The sequence below is a fragment of the Protopterus annectens genome, chromosome 8.part0 (assembly GCF_019279795.1).
Source record: "Protopterus annectens isolate FY-2018-M chromosome 8.part0, PAN1.0, whole genome shotgun sequence".
Classification (NCBI taxonomy): domain Eukaryota; kingdom Metazoa; phylum Chordata; order Ceratodontiformes; family Protopteridae; genus Protopterus; species Protopterus annectens.
The window spans coordinates 238857251-238867897 of record NC_056741.1 but is presented as its reverse complement, the minus strand read 5'-3'; positions in this window follow the sequence as shown (position 1 = coordinate 238867897).

Below are 10647 nucleotides of genomic sequence, written 5' to 3'. Positions count from 1 at the left end.
TCAAAATACGTTGTTTTATAAACATACTCACTTACACACACTTAAACACATATACACACATTTGCCAGAACTGGGAATGGAACCCCTGCCTATTTAGGTATTTGTACTATACTGTTACATAGTTATTGCACATGCCTTGGAGCTTATAGGGCTGGGGTTGTGCAAAGCTACTTCTAAGGGGTATGACATCAGCAGGGCTGCTAAAGTAGGGCACTGTGAAGTGTCGTGGATGGGAATAGCCTAAAACTGTTTCACCTATAAACAAACATACACTCTCTTGCTCTCATACTCTCACACACATCCATTTACCAGGACTGAGATTAGAACCCTTACCTATCTAGTTATTTGCACTATAGTGTTACACAGTTATTGCACACACTACAGAGCTTATAGGGCTGAAAGGTGTCCAATGGTACTTCCAAGGTGAATGACAGCAGCAGATCTCATGAAGTAGGGCAATGTGAAGTGTATTGAGTAGGAACAGTCTCCAAATACTTAGAACTACACACACACACACACACACACACACACACACACACACACACACACACACACTCACACACACACAGGCAGGTGATGTGATCTTATAACCCCACCTCGATATTATTGCACAATGAGGGATCACCTTTTATGCAGGCACATGTGACTGGTTACAACCGGTATGCCACTGTCTGCAGCAGGACATCACTCTATGCCATTCAGGGTATCCATGTGTGTGACTCACTCTGTGTGTGTATCCCTCTCTCTCTCTCTCTCTCTCTCTCTCTCTCTATCACTGTCTGTCTCTAACTTCCCCCACATCTATGTGTGTATATGCTTGACATATTGCTATCTGTTGGCCATATATTTTTCTGTGTATCATACACAACAGATGCAGATATATCACATATGGGCCACCTACAGCTAGCTGTGGGTAAACCTGTCTGATGGGTGTGTGTATGGACAGTTATGGTGTACATAGCTGTCTGTAAGCAGAGACATATATACACAACACAGTCATATAGTCCGATGTGGGTTCCAACACGGCCTGTGATTCTCTAAGTGTGGGAGCATGCCCAGTGTGACCTTCTATAGTGAGAGTGGGACTCCATTCCAGAGATAGGCGTACTCCGGTCTGGGGCTTTGTGTGTTACAGCCATACCTCTCAGAGGTAAACAGGACTTTCCTAGGGGTACTGGGTTTGTTTAGCAGACATTTTTTGACATATCTGTAGTCTGACACTGCAACGTATTGTGTCATTACCTAATGACAGACATCCTCAGATCATCTCAGTGCTTTAACAGAGAATACAAGATGCATGAGGCACAGACCAATATTATGATCCCGGCTATATACATTCTTGCACAACAACACCAGTTGGGAGGTGTGACTACAGCCGGTTGACTGATGAGGCTGTGTAAACAGTCCAGCAACTTGGTGATATACTGGTTGGGGATCTCCTGCCTTTGTGGTATTTTTCTTACCTGAGAAGTCATATCCTGGTGTGGCCATACCTCTCAACTGTACATTCTTTGGCAGATTGTCCAGGTGTTTGCCTAGAAGTTATGTCCAGTCTACATAAAGATGAGTTTTTATGGCACGTTAGTTGCATATAATTGAAGACTGATGTTATAAAATAATAACAGACATTACTGTTTTAGACTAGATAACCTTCAGACAATTCCCGCTACTGCAAAACCCCCTCATCCTACCAACTTTCTCAATATGTAAGGGCAATACTTACAACACGTGCCTATCATTGTGCCTTTGTCCTACTTTTATTAATGACCTTGTCCAGATGTTTTGCTGTCAGAGGTTGGGAGGTATGGGTGTGTGTACAGAGTGCATTCTACTGTGCATACATGTCCATTATGTGTGTAGTATATTCCACATAGCACTGTGAATTTGTCAGTGGCAGAGCAGTACAGAGCAATGTGGTGAGCCACTGACAGACAGTTGTGTATAGGTTTGTGGTTTGCTATGACGTTAGTGGGGTATTGGCCCTGAAGCCCTTATAACCCACACAGACAGAAGTGTAGCCCATGTTAGGACATGTCAGCACACAGAGCCCCTGTCCAGCAGAGACCCAGGTGGGATCACAGGATTGTCTTCTGTGTTTCCCGTGCACTTATACAGGGAACACATCACTAGGGGTATTGAGGCACTTGGCTTACTGTAGACAGGGAGTGAATTCCACAGAAGGGGGAGTGTGTGGTACATGTATCTGTCACACCAACAAGCCATACTGATAACACAGCCCAGGTTGATGCTATACCTACAGGTTGATGTTTTGAGCTTTGAGTTCCAGATGTGTTACAGTCCCATCAAGGCACGGTCTGGATTGCTTTGTATGCCAGACAGGGGTCACCTCAGCATAGTCTGCATGGAATGGGGTAGAGGGACAGTGCTGTTAGTCTATCTGTGTAAGGTAGATGTTTGGGGATTGGGATAAGGCCTCAGTGATTGCAAGACTCTTGTGTGTGGAGTCTACTTGGTCTGTGGTGCGTAGGTTTGTGGGGTTCTCATGTGATTTTGCCTCTGAGGTGTCCATTGTTTGGGTTTTGTTGCAGACCTCCACTTGCATGAGTATGTGTTGTGTATTTGCAGGTGATGTTTACTGACCCCTTACACTGCATGACACCTATGTTACTGCACAATCTGTTCTGGTGTGCACACTCTCCATTTATCTGGCCAGTGGCTCCCCTTCCCCTTATGTGTATCTTTTTGTCCTTCTGTAGTCCAGTCACAGGCTTTGGCCACAGTGGCTGTTGTTATGTATTTGTAATTCTGATGTGGGTGGGGTACATGCCATTACATCACACACAGGGTTGTGGACTTCACACCTCTGAATGTACCTATTTAGCAGGTTGTCCATCATTGCACCACACCATTTGCTGTGGTCCTTAGTTTGTGTTGCTATATGTTATTATGAGGCTACATGTGGGCCTAGCTGTTGTACTATCACAGATTGACATCTACACAGGCCAAAATATAACAGTGAGACAAAGGCCCACACATGGGGACAGGGTGTTAATCGTGTTCTGCCAAACATAGACAGTCGGGAGACCAGTTTGCTCTTATGGGTTTGATGTCTGCTTCCCCACTATCTGCCATTGCTGTTTTGACATGACCCTTTCCTGTTTGGCAAATATTTGGCAGGCAAATGCAATGTTAGGATAAGCAAAACAGATATACAAGGCATACTTGTGCTCCTTTTGTGACAGCTTGTGTCATTCCAGGGGTATGGTTGTTGGCTACTAACATGTTGTCAGTGCTGACACAGAAAGGTGGCAGCCTTTTATACGCTGGCAGTACACTGACCTTCAGGTACCTCAACGTCTGAAAGCCAGACATCTGGACAAAGTCATAAGTGATTTGGGGATAGAGGCCTACATGTAGGGACCATTTTTAAGTATTGGCCTTACAAACCTAGAAAGGTGATTCAATAACAGGTTTTGCAGTAGCATGCATGTTTCTATGGGTATGCAGTCTGATACTACAATCTGTCATTATTTTCTGACCGTAGTCTTATGTGACATGCCAATGCATTGCCAGGCAAGCACTATTTCATGTTATATAGACCACAATTATGATGCAAACCTGTGGACATTGTGCAATAGGTCTGTACAATTGAGAGGTATGGTAGGCATTGTGTAGGTTGCACCAAGCTGTGTACTGTCCATATGTGTGGCCCCCTGTCCATGACCTGTACAGCTTTTCTGCATTAACAGATATTGACATCTGGTCAGTCTATACATCCCCTACCATAGGTGTGGCTGACATGCATAATAATTGGCACTGCAGTTCTCTGAACATGGTTCTATCCAAGACAGCACTGTACCTAGGCTACTACAACACAACAGCTGGGAGTTGGTGTTGGCCAAATCCTGATAGTATTAACCACACACATGCATAGCCCATTGACCCCTTCATATTGTGGACATATAACAAGTTATCATGTGTTTTGGGACAGCCCTGGCAATGTGTGCTCTGCTGCTATTTCCTTGCAAACATACATGTTACTTCATTTCTATGGGAATATGGGGAGCACACCTGTCAACTATACACATTTGCACAGACTGTGCTGATATTTGATTTACATTGTGGCTCCATTTAGCATACTATTGTGCCCTGTCTTGGGGACTTGAGGCATATCACTAAATATCATAGGTCAGATTGTAATGGCATACATTTGAGTTTCTGACTTCTTACCCTTCAGAGCCTTACTGCAACTGCAATTCCTGCTGTGCTATCACTGTGTAAGTCTGTAGGGGAGTATTTCATCATTGTCACCATTTGTGGGCCTTTTCCCGACATTTCTTTATGGTTTTCTATAGCTGACTTGCTGGGTGAGGCTGAGGGATGAGTATGGGACCCCCACACTGACATCCATGCCTGTGACCTATTACTCCTCAGTTAGTTGGCCCCCCATATATACTGCAGTGGGATTTGTCACCTTGGGTACTACTGCATAGTGTGGGGAGGCCAGTATTGGGCAAACATTTCCTGGTGTCTTACATAGCTGTCAGTTGTCTGCTGCTATCCCAGTAGGCCACCCCATTCCCTTACATGCATGCAGCAATACCATAGATATGCTACCAGAACATACTAATACATTAATTTATTGTTAAGGAGACTGACTTACCTTGCACCTGTGGCAGTTGTGTGGACAGTGCTTGAGGGCTGCCTATGTCGGATACATGCAGTACACTGTCTATACATGGTAAGTTACAGGTAGTATGATGTGTGTGTCATCCATTTTACTGTGTGTGCGAGTCAGAGAGAGGTGTCAGTCCCTGGGTGCTTACAGTGTCAGTGTGTGTGTTATGCATTGCCTCTTTGCCAAGGCCAGGTCATACTGGACACACCTCCATCTACCTACAGGAGCTGGCTCAGGGGGTTCCTCCTCTGAGTCCCTCTGTGCCTGTGGGGACCTTGGAAATGATGAGGGGCTGTGTGGCCCTTCCCCGTGCTGTTCCTGCTGCAGCTGTTTCCACAGGATCATGTTGTGTAGCATGACACATACTATGAACATGTGTGCACATGTGGCTGGAGAGTACTGTAAGGCTCCACCAGATATGTCAAGGCAGTGGAACTGTGACTTGAGCATCCTGAACACATGCTCTTTTATGATCCTGGTTTGTGTGTATGCCTCATTATGGCATTCTTGTGTGGGTGTATGTGCATTTCTGATGGATGTCATCATCCATGGCTCAAGTGCATAGCCAGCATCCCCCGCCAAATGGCCATACAGGATGTCCCCCCTGGCAAATCCCTGATACACTTGTGAGGAATGCCAGATGTGGGAGTCATGATAGCTTCCCGGGCTGCCAACACACACATTCATGATAATGCCCTGGGCATTGCACATGACCTGGCAGTTGATGGAGGGAAAGCCCTTGCGGGTTATGTAGACCCTACCCTGCTCACCGGATGGTGCTTTGATGTGGATGTGCATGCAGTCTGTGGCACCCAGTACCTCCTGGTAGTCTGCTACATGGTGGAAGAGGCGCATATTGCTGGTCAACTCCTCACGAGTGCTGGGGAAGTAAATGTGCTCACCAGCATGTAGTAGCATGGCATTCGGGAACTGGTGGAATACCCTGGATACAGATGCTTGTGAGACCCCCATGATGTCCCCAGTAGGTCTTTGGAAAGTACCTGTATCTAGTACTCTTAAGGCTACACATACCTTGGTATCCACTGGGATGGGTTCCCCTCTGTTGGCTCTGGGTCTAAGTTGAGGCCGGCACAGCTCAATGATTTGCTGACTTTGTCCATCCTGTAGCACTCAACTATCTCCAGATCATGTAGTCCCTAGTAGGTTACCCTGGGCCTGAACACTCTTCTCCTCCTCCTCAGTCTGGGGCAGTTGTCAGCATTATCCTCCTCACTACACTCTGGGAAAACCAGACTGAAAGGTGTTTGCCAGTTTATACTATTGTGTTGCAGATGCTGCCTGTATGATTGGCTGGCTGTGATACATTCCACCTGCTTGCTATTTTATTTGTGCTTGATTGCTTTTATTTTGCTATTTCCCATTGTTTCCTTCCCATTTCCCCCCTTTTAAGCCCAGAGTTGTACCATGCAAACCCGGTGCCCAAATGTAAACAGACCTGCTATTTTCAGGCGAGGGGGTTGTTTTGAACCCGTTGCGCAATGCACAAACCCGTTTAGCTAAAGTAAACACTTTGCTGTAGAAATGGCCCTCCTCTGGATATGAACAAGCTTTTCTTTTTATGGAATTAGTCAATACAGCCTTGGACACACCCCCTTTGCTTATCTGTGCTTAGCTAAACTCAAATGTGAGCCGTGGAGCTCCAATATGCTTACACCAAGCATGACACACACCCTTATCATGTCTGCTGCTCCTCCTGCTTACACTGCCAAATTATAGCTACTGCACAGTTAGGTGCAGGCAAAGAATGTTGTCCCATTTGTGATTCAGTGAAATTTGCCCATTTGCATACCCCTTTGCCTTAGTCCCTAGTTACACCTCCACACCACAGCCTTCTTCCTTAGCAACTAGTGTTACCTGTTATTGTTTTGATTCTGCATGCCATAGACTATAATGGCAAAATGCAGATGTCATTTCACATTTTTATTTTCATTTTCAGCACTATTCTGTTTGCGCGTACTGCTGGCCTATGTTTAAACGGCCGAAATCGGCCAAATTTTTTTTTTTTTATTTTAATAATTTTGCAACACTTTTCCATGCCAATGGCCATATTTTCGGCCATGGGCATGCCTAAGGATTATAATACTTGCTTTACTTTGAGCTGTCATGCATCCATTTTGATTTTTGCAAAAATGTATTCGGCCAGTAGCCGAATACATTTCTGCAGCGAACACTATTCTGGCATGGATGCCTTCCATCTTACTGAATCGCTAATTTACCTCATTTAAATGATTTTCACCAGCAAAATAGTTAATTAGCATTATTCAGTGGTGTCTGTGCCAGAATAGTGCTGCCAGGCTCGTGCACGCCCCAGCCTGGTTTACTGAATCTCACAGGCTCAGATATCCGTGTTCAGGCTGAGCCACTATACGGACACGGGATTTTAGCTTACTGAATCCCTGGGATTATCTAAAGTCAGTCTATGTTCAAGTTGTTTGTAGTATGAAACCTTTTTACTACATGTGATGTGTTCCAGTAAAACCAATTATTTGCCTGAACAAACTGAATTTAGCAACCAATATGACAAAACTCAGAAAGTCATTTCAAATCTAGTGTAAGGCTGTTAGAGGTTGCCTAATTTTAGTTAAGCAACACAGTAAATGTCCAGTGCAACAATATTATTGATTGCTTTATTCAGAGTGATAATATACATTTAAACAAGGCAACTTGGCAAAGTGTTTCATTTAAATGTAAAATATTCAACAACAAAGAACCTTATCTCTACTGACAGTTTCAATTGATGAGGTTTCTCATATTTTTAGATTGTCAGGTAAGGTCTGGTAGGTTGCTGTCAGTATCATCTTAGAAGGTATTGGTAAGTCTACCTCTGTCTACCTAGCAAGAGGTCTAAGGCATTATCTATTTCTCCCAATACAAGTATGCAGTAGGGGGAACTCTTTCTGAAGGTCCCTAAATGCCCATCTTTGGGATACTCTATTTAAATACATACAAAGTGGATTTTGTTAGTTTCATAAACATTTAATTTTAATGACACTGAACTTACTTTTCACTTGTCATATTTTCTGCTGCATTCCCCTTAATGTTTATAAACTGTGTAGCATCATAGCTCTGTACATTAAATAATTAAGCTTTCAATAGTAGATCTGATTTGTGGCCCTTTAAGTCACTGTTATAAATCAGCAGCATCATCAGCATGAGCAGTAACAACAACCTCCTTTTACACATTTTTTTATGGGGTAAGAGTATTGTCCCAACTACTGATACTTCACTTGATTCAGAGCCACTCCTCTACCTTCTTCTACAGTCAAATCCAGATGTTGCAGGTCTTCTGTCATGCAATCCTTCCATGTCATGGCTCGATGTCTTCATCCTTTCTAGTGTTCTTCTTGCCTGTCTTCCTCTCTCATATCTTCTTCACTAAATTGTATTCTGTTTTCTTGCACATCTGACTCAACTGCAGTAATCTGTTCTCACTGACCTTCTCTGCAACTGGCACTACTTTAGCTTCCACTCCAAATGTCCTTATTTCATCTTCTGTCCCACAACATGTATCCTACTACCCATCTCAGACACTTCATCTCTATTATCTCAGGTTCTCTTAGTTACTTTGTCTTTACTGCCCAAGTCTGTGTGCTATACAGAAGCCCTGCTCACACCATAATTGTATTTACCTTTGTACATAAGACCTGCGAGAGCTGATGGGGGTGGAAATATATCTGCAGCTTCTTCTATACTCCTCATAGATGGCTTTGCTTGAAAACTGATGTAAATGAAAACACCTCAAGGAAAAAATACTAGTCCATATATCAAATACTGACCAGCACTGACAGAGTTGTGCCTTTTTCCAACAGCAAGAAGGTCTAAGGCAAAATACAAGTGCTCACAAAGAGTATTTGCTGTGCTGCAAAAAAGAGAATAGTGTATTGTGCTCTTATATTTGTCATGAAGAGATGGGCTGCATAGCAACACACATCCACAAACACATGTAAACACGCACACAGACAGACACAGGCAGACAGGCAGACACACACACACACACACACACACACACACACACACACACACACACAGACACACAGACACACACACACACACACACACACACACACACGCACGCACACACACACACACACACACACACACACACACACACACACACACTGATATGTTGTTAATGTCAAACAGCTGCCAACAGAATAATAACAGTCACCTGCACAAGGCCAAAAGAGAGACACAGGTATAAAGAACAGATCAATACATTACTAGCCACAAGGAGACCAGCACAGTCAATGCATGTGAGCCATTAAAAGAGTGGCAGGCCTGTCCCATATCACTAATGCATATATGGAGGAATTATGACATTTGAAACAAATAAATTAATAAACATTAAGAAATCCTGTGTAAAACATGTATGATTTACATATATATCTCTCTCACAATATGCAGGAGCTAAATGTTTTGTTATGGCTACTTTTTATTGCTGAGCCATAACTCCTTTAGTGAGGCAGAGGTTCTTGAGAAGGTCCAGGATGAAATCTTAGCATAACACAATAAACCAGGTGTGAGGCTTGGGGCATCTTATCTGTTTGCACTTTTTCTCAGATTAATATGATAGCCTTTGTTTTTATAGCTTTGAATGGGGGCAGGAGGTTCTAAAAAGGAATCAGAAGTATGGAGGCTGTATTAGTTTAATGAATGGGAGGAATGGTTGTGAGTTTTGGATGCTTAGATTGTACTGAATTTGGTAATAAGGAGAATTCGGCAACAAAGTGAGTGGGGGATAAAGAACTTGAAGTGGTGCAAATATAGCCCTCTGGATGGATCTTTTTGATGTGATCTACCAGTTATATTGTTGTCCAAGTTGTAGGATATCTTTCAAAAGTGTTGAAGGGAATTTAACCAGTTTGTAAAAATATTGTTTGTATCTTCTGGTGAATATTTTAGCCAAATTCATTAAAGTAGTGAACTGTTCTCTGTTTTGTGCAGTGTATGAGGCGTTTCATATGCCACATACCCTGTATCTAAGGCATATGAGGTCTTTGGTGAGCCAGCGATTATTGCCTTTAAAAAAAATATGATTTGTAATGGGTATCTTACAAGTAAACTCATGTATACTGCTGGTGTTTGTGCAGCGCAATATAAATGAGTGTAAAGAAGAAGATTCCTGGGAAGAGATTTAGAAGTGAGAGGGATTGTGTCAGCACTACCAGTGACACAGAGAAACTTTGCAAGCTAAATGTTTGTACCAGACCTAACTTAGAGTTCTGACTTTAAGCTTCAGTCCAGCTGAGACTCTATTGCAAGAGAGTTTGGTGCTGTGAAATTAGTACATCATCTCATTAGCCCATGTATTCCACACTGAGAGGAACTCTCACATAGTCAAGGTTTGCTATTTAAGGCAGGAGCTGTCATGTATTTAATGTTTGCTATTTCAGGCTAACAGAGTAAAAAAATCAGACTTTGCTGCATGAAAGCATGCATCTGAGATACAGGGATCACGTCCTAACATATAGAAGTTCAAGGAAGGAACATTTGATATTATGTACTGATAAAATGTAACTAGAAATAAAACACATTGTACAAAACTGTGAAGTTTGTGTAATGTGAGGAGATGATGTGTAATGTGAGGAGATGATGTGTAATGTGAGGAGATGATGGGAGCAATGGTAAGTTCTTTATTGATCATTGCTGTCTTGGCAATATTTACATCATTATTTTTGTTATCAGGGTGTGGTAGCCTCATTACTCCCCAGGATCCTCAACTTGTTTTTCAAGGCCTCTGGTGGGTGACATTGGTGCCATATTTGGTGGGACTGACCTTTGGACAGAACTAAAAATAATTAAGGACAATAGTCCAAAATCAGGGTCTTATTTTAAATATAACCTTTAAAAATGTAGAATGTTGCTGAAATAATAGATTTTCTATTGCTGTGTAATTTCTAAAAGATACGAAGTCTGAAACTCAAATAAATTTCATTATTAGTTACTTCAGTCCTCAATAATTTGCCAGAAAACTATAAATTTTATGA